This window comes from Castor canadensis, chromosome 11 (genome assembly GCF_047511655.1).
Source record: "Castor canadensis chromosome 11, mCasCan1.hap1v2, whole genome shotgun sequence".
Lineage (NCBI taxonomy): Eukaryota > Metazoa > Chordata > Mammalia > Rodentia > Castoridae > Castor > Castor canadensis.
Genome location: NC_133396.1, coordinates 99,771,561 through 99,788,383, shown reverse-complemented (window position 1 = coordinate 99,788,383; position 16,823 = coordinate 99,771,561). Strand labels below are relative to the sequence as shown.

General features: G+C 40.7%; 1 protein-coding gene and 1 pseudogene across 1 annotated transcript in view; both read right to left on the bottom strand.

Annotated features, from left to right (window-relative positions):
* The window catches only part of Apoa2 (apolipoprotein A2), a 450,260-nt gene extending 434,063 nt beyond the window's left edge, over positions 1 to 16,197 (bottom strand). The window contains exon 1 of the mRNA XM_074047663.1: positions 16,184 to 16,197. The gene's annotated coding sequence lies outside the window, so the exon portion shown is untranslated. The remainder of the gene's footprint in view (positions 1 to 16,183) is intronic.
* On the bottom strand, positions 2,944 to 3,614 carry LOC109693508 (large ribosomal subunit protein uL16-like; annotated as a pseudogene).
* Positions 16,198 to 16,823: the final 626 nt, after the last annotated feature.

The window sequence follows — 16,823 nt, the reverse complement described above, 5'->3', positions numbered from 1 at the left end:
GAAAGCTAAGCAGGGTCGGGCCTGGTTAGTACTTGGATGGAATATAGATCTTCAGAAGAGACTGCTCAGAGACAAACAGTTTGGAGACAAAGAGGGGAATACCATCAAAGTTCCAATGGAGTCACTGGTGCCAGACCTCTCAAAAATAACCAAGGCCGAGAGGATTAAAAAAATGGTTTTTACGCATGTGTGGCTATCTGGCATTAAAGCCCTTCCAGACACAAACTCATATTTTTAGACAGTGTCTTCTACTTAAATAGAGACAAAATAACTATTTTTACTGGCTCTAAACATGTCCTTTGATACTTAAAGATGGTGGTTTTAACTTTTTTAAACAAGTTTTCTTGGATATAAACACTGACAGTATATTGTTGCCATAGTAATTCTACTCAGTTAAAAAAAAAAGACATTGGATTAAAAAAAAAAATCTAGCCATTAAAACCCCATCGGAGGGGCTCTTTTATTGTAATCTTGTCTACTCCCACCATAGTTAAAGTAGCAGTGATTGCTCTTGAATCCACCACAGTCGAGTCAAGCCAGGTTCTCTCGAATGGGAATACATCCCTGATCTGGCTTCACCATGCAGGATCACCCTCCAGAACCTGAGCAACCTTCCTCGGCAGGACTCCGCTTCCCAGGAAACAACAGGGGACCAAGAACAATGGAATGACAGCCCTGTGCCAGTCACCACTGGACGGTTACTAGTCTACGCACAGCAAACGCTTGAGAAGTCAACTCTCCAACAGGACAAACAGGCTATGTTTCTCATACCAGTTTTTTCACTGTAATGCGTTGTCACCCCTTGTCTGTATCTGCTGTTGTAGTTCTCACCCTAGTCTTTGCCATAGGCTTGGCAGAAACTGCCCTGCTGACTGGTCTCATGGTGAAAGGTTTTTATTTGCTCTCTTCTATCTCTTTTGAGCAGGATGCATAATTACTAATTATTACTACTGATCTGGTTTAACAGAGGGCTAAATAAACAGCCCTCCTTCACAAGGGGAAAGCTGCCCCTAACTGTACCCATAGCACCTGTAACCCTGTAAATTTCACTGTACCTATGCTATCTGATTACACACAGGGAAAAATAATTCGTATAAAAATAGATAAAAAGGGTCTTGACCCTGAGAGTCTGATACACCTCAAATTAGTAACTGTTACCCATGAGAGTTCCTCATACCAAGTTTTTTACTCCTTTTATAAGGAGATGAAAAGTGACTTTTCCATCTCTGCCAAAGCTAAAAACTGTTCCTTTCACTGGCTAAGTCTATATCCCAGACACTAAATGCCACTTCCTGCTATGTTTGTGTGTGTGTGTGTGTGGGGACCAACATGGGAAAAAAATGACAAATGCCCTTACATGTAATGATGTTATAAAAATACAAACCCCTAAATTAAGATGATGCTCTTTGACCCTACGTGGGTCCGAGCATCAAAGGCGGGAATAATGTAGCAGGGAGGAGGATCAAAAGAAAGCAGACTAGGCCTGAGTTCTGAGAAAGAAGCAGGGATGTAGAGATGGCATAGCAAAGAGATAAAACCTGAGAAATCTGAACATGAGGAATGTCACATAGCACCAGGGAAGGGAAAGTCACATAGCACTAGGATAAAGTAGCCAATAAAATTAAATATAACCATATATGGATTAGACCTTGCTTTTTGCTTCTGTAACCTGCTTGCAAGGGTATATAAGGTGAGACCCCTTTGTTCTCAGGGCTCAGCCTTTGGACATGAGTCTGCTGAGTCTATGCCGGCACAATAAAACACTGCATCCTTCTGTTTGCCTCAAGAGTCCCGTATCTCAGCCAGCAAATTTCCGCAACAGGGCTACATTGTGAGATTTGCCTCAAATAAAAACCAAAACAAACACAAAATGCAAGGAAGGAGGAGGAGGAGGAGGAGGAGGAGGGAGAAGAGAATGAGGAGGAAAAGGAAGGAGTAGAAAAGGAAGGAAGGAAGGAAGGAAGGAAGGGGAGGACAGAGTTAAGACAGAGACATGAAGCATTAAAGACATAAAGACAGAAGGTAGAGGAGAACTAGTGGGGGAACTGAGAAAGACAAAGATCCTGGAACAATGAAAAACAATACTTAAGAAAGATACCCAAGTTCACAAACACTGAGTCTTAAAAATACATGGAAAATGCATCAGAACAAGGTATAAACAGAGAGGTCCAAAAATAGACATGCCTTGGCCGGGTGTCAGTGGTTCATGCCTGTAATCTTAGCTACTCAGGAGGCAGAGATCAGGAAGATTGAGGTTCGAAGCCAGCCTGGGCAAATAGTTTACAAGACCCTATTTCAAAAAAAAAAAAAAAAAAGTCACTAAAAAGAGCTGGTGGAGTGGCTTAAGGTGTAGGCCTTGAGTTCAAACCCCAGTACTGCAAACAAACAAACAAAAAACCAAATACAAAAAACAAAAATAGACATGCCTAGAAACACATACAAAAGCAGTCATAAAGGGGGGAGGTGTCCCAAATAATGTATACACATATAAGTAAATGTACAAACAATAAAATTAAATTAAAAAAAGAAAGAAAAAAGCAGTCATAAAAGAGAGGACAACTCCAAAAAATAGGAAGAGATAGATAGAAGCAAGGGAAGAAAATTATAAGGAATGAATACAGATTTTGTGATGTGAGCTTCAGCCATGGCTTGCTTACTTTGGCTGTGATTACTTAAATAATAAAGTCTATTGACATATAAGAACTTTCCAGAACCATGAGGCTATCTTCTAGACTGACCTTATGTCATTCACAACAGAACACATTTAGACTCTCCCCCAATTACAAAATAGTTTTTGAAATTGTTATTTATTCATTATTATGATTACTATTTTTTTTGTTGGTACTAGGTTTTTAAACTCAGGGCCTCATGCTTGCTAGGCAGGCACTCTACCACTTGAGCCACCCACCAGCCCTATCCATTTTTCTTTTATTGATGTAGGATTTACTGGTGAGTGTGATGAAGGAGCAGGCAGCACAGTGGAAGCCCTAATGAGTGCAGGGCCTGCCACTTGTCGAGGGGACCATGATTAGGAATATGTTTGACAGCCATGGGGATGAGCAGCTTATCAGCCACCATGTCTTCAAATTCATCAGTATTAGACCTGGTAACATCTCACTTCTTTGAGATGTGGAAGGTCTGGCAGTCAGGGAACTTGAATTTGGCTCTGTGTATGTAGTGCCTCAGTCACATGTCCCTTATTCTGAAGCTTGGTGTGGATGGACAAGGTGACCTGGCCAGTGTGAAGTGTGGCCACTGTGCACTAGGGCTTTCCCAAAGCATCCCACATACCTGTCTGGAGCTTTTGATGGAGAGCTGCTCATGTTCATCTGACACCATGTGACCATAAAGTGGGAATTCATTGTCCCTGACAAAGATGCAGATTTTGGCATCAGGAACACTTTGGTAGAAGTGAGACTTTAGATATGGTTTGTTCTTACAATACCTGCATCACTGGGTAGGCCAGGTGGCATGCAGCCCATGGCAACACCATGATCTTTGGTGGTGTGCTAAGAGAAAGAACTAATTTTATTTTTTAACTGATGCATGAAAACAGAAAAACTGTATATATTGATGAGGTACCATATAAAATCTGCATACCTGTCTGTACACATTGTGTAATTTTTAAATCAAGTTAGACATATTTATCTTCTCATTTATTTTTCTTTGAAACTGCAAAAATTTAGTTTCAAAAGAAGAGTGTTGGTGGTGCGTTATGGGAAGGATATTGGTCTAGGAGGAAGGAAATCCAGGTTTTGGTTTCAGTTTAACAGGGGTTAGTCATCAAACCACATCTCCTCCCTAAACATATTTACAAAGTTTGGTAATTGGGCTGGATAAGATTGAGCTCTTTCCATCTCAAATATTCTATAGTTCTTGATGTTGGCTTCCAGTGATATTTTCTAGACATTGCAGAGTCTTTATTGTCTAAAAATGCCAACGAAGGTCACCAGACAACTTTAGGATTTCCTAGCAGAGCTAGCAAGTCATAGCTCTAAAATTTAAAAATTAGTTTTAAAAACTGCACCCACGTTTTTAACTCATGTGTGGACATTTTGCAAAATATTCACAATCTACTAGGAAAATAAAAGGCAGCATCAAAAAGAAAACTTAGCTTTTGAAAAGGAAATGTTTTGTTTTTATCAAAAGAGAGAAAAGTTGGGCACACCAGTGTGGAGTATAAGCAGGGTTCAGAACCATCCCAAGAGGTCAGTCCTTATCCCTCTCACCAATATTTTGTTATGGTTGCCCTAAACAGCTTTTTGTTTGAAAATACACACATGATCAATAATATATTCTTGTTTTAAATAATGAAAATTCAGAAAGAAATAAAGTAAAAGTGAAAGTGACATGTAGTGGCTTGTTCCTCCAATTTTACTCCCTTCCTCAGAGGTAAACTCGGACAAGTTTTCTGTGTATCTTCCCAGAACTTCCCTTATTCATTCATATTCATGTAAACATACATCTACCTGTACACATTTATGATTTATTTTTGTTCATGCATTACATGACATGATATTATTCATACATTTGCTACTTGATTTTTTTGGCAGTATTGGGATTTGAACTCAGAGCCTCACGCTTGCTATGCAGACACTCTACCACTGGAGTCACTCCACCAGCCCTGTATTTTTGAGATATGACTGTTCAAAACTATTTGCCTGGGTTGGCTTTGAACCACGATCCTCCTGATCTCTGCCTCCCAAGTACCTAGGATTATAGGTATGAGCCACTGGTGCCAGGCTTGCAACTTGCTTCTTTATAATAATTCCACACACACACACACACACACACACACACACACACACACACACACATATACAAATGCACACAGCACTGCCTCAGCCTCCTCAGTGCACCACTGTGCCCAGAATTCCAGAATTTATTATTTTTTTTCTGGGCAATACCAGAGTTTGAACTCAGGGCCTCATGCTTGCAAGGTAGGTGCTTTACCACTTGAGTCACTTCCCCAGCCACATTATTTTTTTAATTGGAGAAAAAATGCTAAATTTTTTTTTGAGGATGTGTGGAAAGGATGAGACAGTGTTACTCCTTTGACTTTCTTTTATTCTTACACGATCTGGTTCTTTTTCAGCAGCAGAACAGGTGCTTTCTCCTATATAGAGGTTGTCTACTCCACAGCCATTTCTCCCTTGCTTCTGTGGTAACAACAGGACCTGATTTTGTTCAGACATATGGTGGTCATGAGGTTTGGGGAAGTCTACACCTTTTCCTAGCCTCAGGAATGACTTTTGATTAGTTTAAGCTAGCAGTTCTCAAAGTTGAGTTACACCAGAGTTATCTGGAGGGCTTATTAAAACACAGATCGGTGGGCCCGCCCCCCCCACTCAAAGTTTCTGATTTTGGTATGGCCTGAGAGTTGACATTTCCAACACATTTCCAGGTAATGCTAAAGTTGTTGGTCCAGGGACTTTGAGAGCTGATAAGACTATCGTGTGATACCATTTTCTTGCCAATCACTTGCTGAGGACTAAGCATATGATACAGTTCTGGGCAGTGAATACTCAGTTCACTGGGTTGGGGGTGGTGTTCTGGCACACAAGAAGTAATGAGCTCTCTGTCAGTCTTGGGACATGTTGATATTTAAAGATATGACCTGGGGAGCTACAGTAGCCATCTTGCTTCTGTGAGAGACATGGCTGACATGTTGAGGAGAGCAAAGCAAAGGGAGGACTCAGGGTTACTGATGACATTGAGGTGGGCTAGAGGTTGTTGTGACCACAGAGTTGTATTAGACATCATGTAACAACTCAAAACAGTAAAAAAACAAGACCATCCAAACCAGCTGGGACCAACATGGGCAACTGAGATGATCACTAACTATTTTTTACTTCATTATAAGGACATCTCCTTATTGTCATAGATTTTGGAGTTGTAGGTTGGTAAAAGAAGTTACCAAAATGGGAGAGTAGGAAAAAGCAAAAATTTGTTAGGATGCCATTAAAAGGGGAGAGAATGGTGGGTAGCTAGGCATAGGAGCACAGAGCACAGGATTGAAAGCAAGCTTTATACTTTAGGTTAAGCTACTTTTGACTGGCTATCTCCCTTTTATGTGAACCTTACCAATTGGCCTCAGATCATGGTTTGAATTTTACACTCATAGGAACATCTCTGTGAGCTTGACTTTTACTTACATATTTCGTCTGTCCGACTTCCCACACTTGACCTACGTCCATGTTCCATCTCACCACCTTGGTGGACTTGATACACTCCTGTGTTCCATTTGTTCCTTGGTATTTCTTTGTCTGCTGAGTCTCCTTAAAATGGGAGCCTCCTCTATATTCCATAAGCCTTGTAAAATCACCTGTTTCCATTATGCATCTGAGGTCATGATATATCCAAAAACCTCATGTATGGACAAAAAAGGGGAACAAATCATATTTGGGGACAATCCTAACCCATTCCTGGAATTCTTCACCACCCTCTCCTCCTCCCTCTTTAGCTCATGGATGCTACACAAAATCCTGGAGGATGCAACTTTCTCTGGAACTCTGCATTCACTCCTTGAGCATGTGCTTTTGCTCTGAAATAAATTTCCTCCCAATTCCTTACTTTGTCTCATCTCTGAACTCCTTCCCTGATGGTTGCAAGGATCTGGAAACACTGGGTACAGGTCTCAATTTTGTTTCTGTATCTCAGAGAGCTCCTCAGCCTTCATCCACTGACAACATTATTGTAGATTAGCCAACTGTGGGATTGACCCACCTTTAAGAAAAGTGATATGTGAGATAGAATTTTTCTTGTTATTTATGCCATTTGAGTCGAATTTTCTGAAACTAGATATAGAAAACCACCTATATGATACCTCCATCTGTCTTTTCATTGCCCAAGTGCAGTCCAGCTAATGTCGAAGCACGGCAATCTTTCCGAAGTAAGATTTTGGACATTTTAGGTTGTTTCTAAATTTCGTTATTGTTCAGTAGTGCTGAAAAGAGCAAAAATATTGTACATATTTTGGCATATTTCCAAAGGTCATTTTCCCAAAACAGAAATTATAATGTCATGGATATATGCATTTCTAAGCTTTTGATATTATTTCCAAATTTCCTTCCAAAACAACTGTTTTAATTTTGTGAAATCCAAGAGAAAACTGTGATCAAAAGCAACTTTTAGCCAGGCTCCGGTGGCTCATGCCTGTAATCCTAGCTACTTGGGAGGCTGAGATCAGGTGGATCACATTTTGAGGCCAGCCCTCACAAATAGTTCATGAGACCCCCATCTCCAAAAGTAACCAGAGCAAAAATGGGCTGTAGGTGTGGCTTCACATGGCTTTGCAAGTGTGAAGCCCTGAGTTCAAACCCCAGTCCCCCCCAAAAAAAGCAACTTTTATTCCTTATGTGCTACTCTTGCTAAGGGTTGAGGAGTGTGCTGGGTTGGCAGGTTTCACAATGGCTTCAGATTCCATTAAGAGACCAGCACCTATTTTCTTATTGGGCTGCTGCCTGGGACAGTGAACTCTTGAACTGAGCACATGACAGTGACACAGGGTGCTAACTTTTGAACTGGGCCATGGCCTGTTTCTATGGAAGGTTGTGTAAGAGGTACTCAAACTGTTTTTGCTGAAAAGTACTGACTCCTAACTCTGGTCCACGAATTAACTGAAAGCAGGAGAAAAGTATGGTGTCTCACCTTCATTTTGATTTTTTTTTTTTTTTTTTTTTTGGTGGCACTGGGGTTTGAACTCAGGGTCTCACACTCAGAGGCAGGCACTTTTACCACTTGAGCCACTCCACCAGCCCTCACCTTCATTTTGTATCTGTCTTTGCTCTAAGCCATTCTCTGCACTTTGCAATCATCTTGGATTCCAGGAAAGGAAAGACAGATGATAACATCTTCATGACAAGGGACAGAAACTACCCATAAGGAACAGCAGAGACTTGCAGGATAGACCACCCCCCCAAATGAGGACAATTACCTATAATGATGAAGCTGCATCCTTGAGCAGAAGTAATCATCTCATGGGAACCAGATTGCTCCCCTGAAATGATGACATCTTCTCCGAAACTGGACCTTAGGACTGAGATTGTGGTAACCAGAACATACCTGTGACTGAAACTGTTTAACTCTGCATACATCTTGTCCCCTGGCCCCAGTTCTTTTGTTTATTTAAACCTATTGCTCATGTCTATATTCTGAAGATGGCTCAAAATGAGCTGCATGCTTACTCTGTCTCTTCCACAGCATGTCCTCAGCTGTGTAATAAACCTCCTTTCTCTGCCTTCATTGTGCTTTTTTATCGTATAGGAGTAAATGCTCGGACCTGGCATGTGGAATCCCAGGAGTTTTGGGTCCAAAACTCCGGTTTCAGTTGTCACTGAGCAATTGTCACAAATGACCAACAAACTCTGGACTTAGAGAAAGACCTAGCAATCATTGAAGCATAGCCTGGTGATGTGGAATTTAGTGGTAGCATAGCTTCTCTATACCAGTCATCTTCTGGAATTCCTTTGTTCAGTTTCTCCTTCCTTTTTTTTCCTTTAAATCTGATGTACTATTGGAGTGTCACTCATTCAGAGCTATCTGAGTCTGTGTTTTCTTAAATTTCATTTCTCAGTCCCCAAATAAACTCTTTTGCTGTTAAAGCTTCTAAATTAGAATTGATCGACATTACATATGTGTAATATTGTGTACTCTATATTTGGGTTTCACCATTTCCTGGTGTACAGCTCCTAAAATCCTTAGAATCTTCAAAGTGATGTGTCTTTTCATCTGATAGTGAGTTGTCTGAAGGCTGGCAGCCCCTAGGTAGCTTCAGGATGGGGGCTGGTCACTGGAAAGACCAAGACAGGATTAGAGGTTTGGGAACTTTTGGTGCTACCCACAACCTCTGGGGAAGAGAGGGAGAATGAAGGTTAAGTGACTAATGATTTAAAGTATCATGTCTATATAATGATAACGCTTTCTATAAAAACCCCACAATACAGGGTTCAGATAGCTTCCAGAAATTGAATTTTGGAGGTTCCTAGGGGGTAGTGCCTCTAGAGAGGTCACAAAAGCTCCTTGTACCTTCTCAGGTGCCTTGTCCTGTGCATCTTTTCTTTCTTTTTTTTTTTATATTTTATTCATATGTACATACACTGTTTGAGTCATTTCTCCCCCCTTCCTCCCCCTCCTCCCTTCCTCTCCCCCCCCCACCCCCTCGCTTCCAGGCAGAAACTATTTTGCCCTTATCTCTAATTTTGTTGAAGAGAGAGTATAAGCAATAATAGGAAGGAACAAGGGTTTTTGCTAGTTGAGATAAGGAGAGCTATACAGGGAGTTGACTTGCATTGCTTTCCTGTGCATGTATGTTACCTTCTAAATTAATTCTTCTCAAACTAACCTTTTCTTTAGTTCCTGGTCCCCTTCTTCTATTGGCCTCTGTCACTTTAAAGTATCTGCATTAGTTTTTCTGCGTTGAAGGCAACAAATGCTATCCAGTTTTTTGGGTGTCTTACTTATCCTCACCCCTCCCTTGTATGCTCTCGCTTTATCATGTGCTCATAGTCCAATCCCCTTGTTGTGTTTGCCCTTGATCTAATGTCCACATATGAGGGAGAAGATACGATTTTTGGTCTTTTGGGCCAGGCTAACCTCACTCAGAATGATGTTCTCCAGTTCCATCCATTTACCAGCGAATGATAGCATTTCGTTCTTCTTCATGGCTGCATAAAATTCCATTGTGTATAGATACCACATTTTCTTAATCCATTCGTCAGTAGTGGGGCATCTTGGCTGTTTCCATAACTTGGCTATTGTGAATAGTGCCGCAATAAACATGGGTGTGCAGGTGCCTCTGGAGTAACCTGAGTCGCATTCTTTTGGGTATATCCCCAAGAGTGGGATTGCTGGATCAAATGGTAGATCTATGTTTAGATTTTTAAGGAGCCTCCAAATTTTTTTCCAGAGTGGTTGTATTAGTTTACATTCCCATTAGCAGTGGAAGAGGGTTCCTTTTTTCCCCGCATCCTCGCCAACACCTGTTGTTGGTGATGTTGCTAATGATGGCTATTCTAACAGGGGTGAGGTGGAATCTTAGTGTGGTTTTAATTTGCATTTCCTTTATTGCTAGAGATGGTGAGCATTTTTTCATGTGTTTTTTGGCCATTTGAATTTCTTCTTTTGAGAAAGTTCTATTTAGGTCACTTGCCCATTTCTTTATTGGTTCATTGATTTTGGGAGAATTTAGCTTTTTGAGTTCCCTATATATTCTGGTTATCAGTCCTTTGTCTGATGTGTAGCTGGCAGTTATTTTCTCCCACTCTGTGGATGGTCTCTTCAGTTTAGAGACCATTTCTTTTTTTGAGCAGAAGCTTTTTAGTTTTATGAAATCCCATTTATCTATGCTTTCTCTTAGTTGCTGAGCTGCTGGGGTTTTACTGAGAAAGTTCTTGCCTATACCTATTAGTTCCAAAGTATTTCCTACTCTTTCCTGTACCAACTTTAGAGTTTGGGATCTGATATTAAGATCCTTGATCCATTTTGAGTTAATATTGGTATAGGGTGATATACATGGATCTAGTTTCAGTTTTTTGCAGCTGCTAACCAGTTTTCCCAGCAGTTTTTGTTGAAGAGCCTGTCTTTTCTCCATCGTATATTTTTAGCACCTTTGTCAAAGATAAGTTGGTTATAGTTGTGTGGCTTCATATCCGGGTCCTCTGTTCTGTTCCACTGGTCTTTGTGTCTTTTTTTGTGCCAGTACCATGCTGTTTTTATTGTTATTGCTTTGTAATATAGTTTGAAGTCGGGTATTGTGATACCTCCAGTGTTGTTCTTTTTACTGAGTATTGCCTTGGCTATTCGTGGTCTCCTGTGTTTCCACAAATAAATTTAATGGTAGATTTTTCAATCTCTTTGATGAATGTCATTGGGATTTTGATGGGAATTGCATTAAACATGTAGATTACTTTTGGGAGTATAGACATTTTTACTGTGTTGATTCTACCAATCCATGAGCATGGGAGATCTCTCCACTTTCTATAGTCTTCCTCACTCTTTTTCTTCAGAAGTTTATAGTTTTCTTTGTAGAGGTCATTCACATCCTTTGTTAAGTTTACACCTAGGTATTTGATTTTTTTTGAGGCTATTGTAAATGGAATTGTTTTCATATATTCTTTCTCTGTTTGTTCATTATTAGTGTATAGAAATGCTAATGATTTTTCTATGTTGATTTTATATCCTGCTACCTTGCTATAGCTATTGATGCTGTCTAGGAGTTTTTGAGTAGAGTTTTTTGGGTCTTTAAGGTATAGGATCAGATATTTTGACACTTTCTTTACCTATTTGTATTCCTTTTATTCCTTCTTCTTGCCAAATTGCTCTGGCTAGGAATTCTAGTACTATGTTGAATAGGAGTGGAGATAGTGGGCATCCTTGTCTGGTTCCTGATTTTAGAGGGAATGGTTTCAGTTTTTCACCGTTAAGTATAATGTGGCTGTAGGTTTGTCATACAGAGCTTTTATAATGTTGAGGTACTTTCCTTTGTGCATCTTTTCATCTGTGTCCTTTGTAACATTCTTTATAATAGATTAGTAAGTGTATTTTCCTGAGTTCTGTAAACTGCTATAGCAAATTAGCCAAGCCCAAGAAGGGGATTATGGGAACCTGATTTGTAGCTAGTCAGCACAATATTGAAGCACAATAAAAAAAACTCCTAACAAAACAAAACAAAAACAAAAAAACTTGGGGCTTTCAGCTGGCATTAGAAGTAGTGTTACTGGTGGGTGGATACTGGTTCCAGACATTCCTGGGTTCTTTGGTTACAGTGTCTAGAATTAGAGCACCATACCAGGTATGGGAGAATAAACAAAGGTAAGGATAGTAGAGAGACACTTTTATTGTGAAAATACAGATGCTTTTAAAAAATGTTTTTATTAGCATGTATTAGTTATACGGGGGGAAGTTCATTGTGATATTTACATATGTGACTACAATGGTTTTTTTTTTTTTGGTCACTGGGGTTTGAACTCAGGGCCTCACACTTCCTAGGCAGGTACTCTTACTGTTTGAACCACTCTACCAGCCCAGTGGACCTTAACTAGATTCACCTCCTCCATCATTCTCCCTTGTTCCCTTTCCTCCTTCTTAGAACAATTTCCATAGGTCTCATTGTTTTATTTTTATACATGTATACAAAGTACATCCACCATGCTCACCCTCCTTCATCCTCTCTGTTTATCCTTCCCCTTCCCACTGGTGTCCACCCGGTGGACAGGAGCTGTTTTATCTTCCTCTCTTTCACTTTTTTTAAAAGTGTGTAATAGCTGGTGCCAGTGGTTTACACATGTAACACTAGCTACTCAGGAGACAGAGATTAGGAGGATCTCAGTTCAAAGCCAGTCTGGGCAAATAGTTCAGGAGACCCTATCTTGAAAGACCCACCACAAATAAGGGCTGGTGGAGTAACTCAAGGTGAAGGCCCTGAGTTCAAATCCAAGTACTGAAAAAAAAAGTTTATTGATTATTCAAGGGTGTTTCACTGTGGTATTTCACATATTGTACTTAAATCAGATTAACTCCCTCTATTGCTTACTCTTTCTCTATTGCCTAGCTCCCTTATCATTCAACAGTTCTCAATGCATTCGATTATACTATCTTAATACACAGATGCAATATATTTCAATATCATTCACTCTATCAGTCTCTTTTCCTGTCTCCCCTCCTGCTAGTGCCCTCAGATAGACCAGCTATTACAATCATGTTATCTATTTGTCTCTATACATATGTATGCATGTAAGATCACATATATATTTATGTATACATTTCTCTCTTAGGTCTAGCTTCCATAGATGAGGTAAAACATGCTACTTTTGTCCTTTAAGCCCGGTTTATTTAGGGTTCTAACTGAGAGGTGTTTACTATTTCCTGTGTTTCCATCACTCTTTTTCCAGTTTGTCTACTGTTGATTGTTTTTACTTTTGGCATTGTTTGTCTTCAGGTTTTTATTAATTTACTGAGTTAATCACACTTGCTACTTTCCTAGCTTTCATGGGTTCTTCACTTCCCCTTTTGAGTTTCTTTCCTGACCTCTCATGTCTGTGATTGTTTTTCATCCTCTCTGTGTGACTTTTTCCTTGAGTATCTTTTGTAATGTAGACTTGGTGGACTTGAACCACCTTGGCTTATCCTTATCCTGGAAGGTGCATATTTCTCTATGGAGATTGAAAGACAGCTTTGCTGGATACAGTGCTCTTGGTTGGCAGTTTCTCTTAGACCTTGACTTATATTGCTCCATGCTTTCCTGACTTTTAGAGTCTGTGCTGAGAGGCCTGAGGTATTCTTATGTGTTTACCTTTGTATGTAAGCTGGCATTTTTCTCTTGGAGTTTTCAGTATCCTTTCTTTGTTTTTGAGTTTTGGCATTTTATGTATGATTGACATGGAGTTGTTCTTTTCTGGTCAAGTCGATTTGGAGTTTGAAATGTCTCCTGACATGGATGTCTATATCATATGTTGTAGGGTCATTTGGTCTCTGATCAGATTTCCAAATTCTTTGTGTCCAGCATGGAGTCATCCAAGCAAGACACACAGATGCAGGAAGAGAGATAATACAGTCTACTAAAGGGGAAGGGAAAGCATTACAAAAGCAATGGTGGCAGCATCTGGCCAGAAGATAGGCCAAGTGGAATGGAAGCAAAGAAAAGGGAGTAAAGCGTGCACCCTCAGTCTCAAGGCGTTTAAAACCCGCCCTAATCTGTGGGGGGGGAAACACCTGAGCAATTCCTGGATCATCAATAATCTGCGAATGGGGAGGGATTTGGGTGGTCCTGGTGGGTCAGGCGAGGGTGCTTGACAGTCTGTCTGCACATGCACCCAAGCCAGGTCCTAGGCACTTTAATCATATGCGTGAGGTGTGTCAACATCCACACTTTAATCTGAGAGATAATGGAGGGCAGAATCACTTCCAAGGTTTTTTGATAAGGAATTTAGCATAAGGTGTGCCCAGAATAAGTTACATGGGGTCTGAGGAGTCCCATAGCATTTTTTTTTTCTATTTTCTAGCCTACTTCAATTACATAGACTTGAAAGTTTTTCTGCTATGATTTCATTGAATAGGTTTCCTATGCCTTTACTTTGTATTTCAGTTCCCTCTTCCACCCTATGAATTCTTAGGTTTGGTCTTTTGATCAGTTTCAGAGTTCTTATTGTAATCCTAGCTATTCATTTTTTTTCCTTGTGATTGTCTGCATCTCTAATATTCTTTCTTCTGCTTGATCTTTGCTGATAATTTTCACTGTGGTTTTGATTTTTTTTTTTTTTTTGATGGTACTGGGGTTTGAACTCAGGGCCTACACCTTTGAGGCAGGCTAAAGTGGGGAAAGTTTGGGACTCACAGAAAAAATATTACATCTTAGATTAACCATGCTTTGGCTCAGGAACCACCCGCACCTGGCTGGGAACCACTCATGCCCCTCCCCAGTCATTAATTATTGGCTGTGAATTTCCTTCTTCTCCCCTTCCCATATGTCATTACAGGTTTTAAAAGCACCAGAAGAGTAGAAACACATTCTCTTGGCTTCTGGCTTCCACCTGGGCCTCAACATGCTTCCCTTTGTATTTCTCTTCCCTAACTTTTAATAAACTCCCTTTACACCCACGTGTCCTGCCATGGATTCTTTCTGGTGGGATACAAAGAATTTGGAAGTCTTCTGATCACAGACTGCACCAGTGTCATTAACACCTTGAGCCACTCCTCCAACTCTTTTTGTGATGGGTTTTCTCAAGATAGGGTCTCACAAACTATTTGCCCAGAGCTGGTTTCTAACTGCAATCCTCCTGATTTCTGCCTCCTGAGTAGCTAGGATTAGAGGCATGAGCCACCAGTGCAGTCTTTTTTTTGCTATGAATTCTTTATCAGACATTTCAGCAAATTCATTATCTTTGGATTCAGTTGTTGAGTTGTGGGTTTTGGAGGGGAGACACTACCTTGGCTTTTCATATTTAAATTTCTACACTGTGACTTATGCCTCTGTTGGACTATGTTTCTCTTTTACTTCCTTTCATATGTGAAGAACCTATTGCAGTAACAAGGTCAACAATTCAGCAATAAACCAAGTATTTGAGTAAGTTTGGAAACTTTATCTGTCTCAACAGTAAGATTGTGTGGGAACATAGCTCTGCTTCCTAGGGGGATGATCTGGGAGTTTCACACTGGTTGAAAGGTATAAGGACTGGACATTGAGTTATATAGAGGATGGGCACTGAGGAGGGAAAGGAGTGGGGAGGTAGGTATAGGAGATAATGGTAAGAGAGAGTGCTGTGTGGTTATAACAGAAAAATGGAGAATGGCTTGGAAAATAAGGAGAAAAAAATTAAGAAATAAAGGGGAGAAAGAATTCAACCATAAGACACCAAATTAAAGAAAAGAAACAACCAAACGAAAACATTCTGATAGAATAATGTCACCATTTTGTGAATCGGTGGCAAAAATGGCAGCCCTGCTCCTTAACAGAAATTCCTGTGCTCTAAGACAGCCCCACCCCTACCAGAGACTACCACGCATGTGCCAACTTCCTTAACATCCCCCTTCTATGATAGCCACTCCTGGCCCAGAGTCTGTGCTGCACCATCTTTCCCTGGCCAGACTGGCTGCTCGAGCCTGCCATTAAACTTTGCTCTTGGACGTGAGACTTTTCTCGTGAGCTGTCTTTGTAAGCGGTGTTTTTCCTAACACATACTAGATGAAAAACTTTACATTTCTTGATAAAATGTTGATATTGTGAATTTTGTCCAACTTAGTCCCTCTTGCTGTGGTTGCTGTGGGAACAGCTTTAGGAGGGCAAGGTTGTACCTATGGAGGTTTTTAGGCTTGCCAGCCAGTTTTTCCAGTAAGGAGGAATTCCTAGCTGAGGGTGCAGGCAGGGGTGTCAATGTGGGAAGGGAATGGGGAAGCATCTCAGACCCAGTGGTTGACACACTCCAGGGCAACTCACTTAACAAAGCTCTTTGTCAGTGGAGTTGTTTTGGGACTGCATAAATTGGGGTGGGGAGGGGGGTAGCAGGAGACTTTCTGTTAAAATGCAAAGAGATCTGAGTGAGTGAGATCACTGGTTCTGCCACCAGCAGGTGGCAGCTCAGAACAGGTGACTGACACTCTCCACCTAAGAATGCACTGATTTCTCCAAGTTTACCCCTTGGACTCTTCAGTCACACAGAATGCATGGATTTCATCCTGCACTTGTGTAAGTCAGTGTCTGTGAAAAATTTTAAATCCCCACCTGTGTCCACAGGGAGTCTTGATTGGTTTTTGTCTCACTAAACTCCTGTGCAGGTTTAAGGCTGGGTGACTTTAGTCAGCCTGCTTAGCCAAAGGTTTTCTCAGCAGCCAAATGAATTTACTTCTGTGTGCTGGGCTGACCTACATGGTAGCCTAAAACCATCTCACTTACCTGGTTAATTTCCAGTCCCATCTTTCTGGTCCAGGTAGTGATACACGGGTAATAGCTGGCCTGCAGGGAAGTGGCAGACCCTAACTAATTTTCTACTACAGCTTCAAATTCCACCTTCTCCATTGAGAGCCTAAATCCAGAGTTGGAATGAATGAAAGCAAGCAGGACTTTGATTTCCAAACACCACTTTCTTCTCCTAGTCTTACCCTTCCAACCTGTTGTAAACTGCAACCACAGCAGTCTTTTCAAATCCCAAGTTAGATTTTTGTCACTTTCTTGCTTAAAATAATGAGTGTCTTTCCATGCCCTCAGGATGAAGGCCAAAGTCCTCGGTGAGGCCTATCAATGTCATGCTGAGGTCAGTAGTCACTCAGTCAGAAGAGCAGACCAAGTGGCTTAAAACAAGGCAGCTGCATTCTTTTTGTTTCTGAAACTG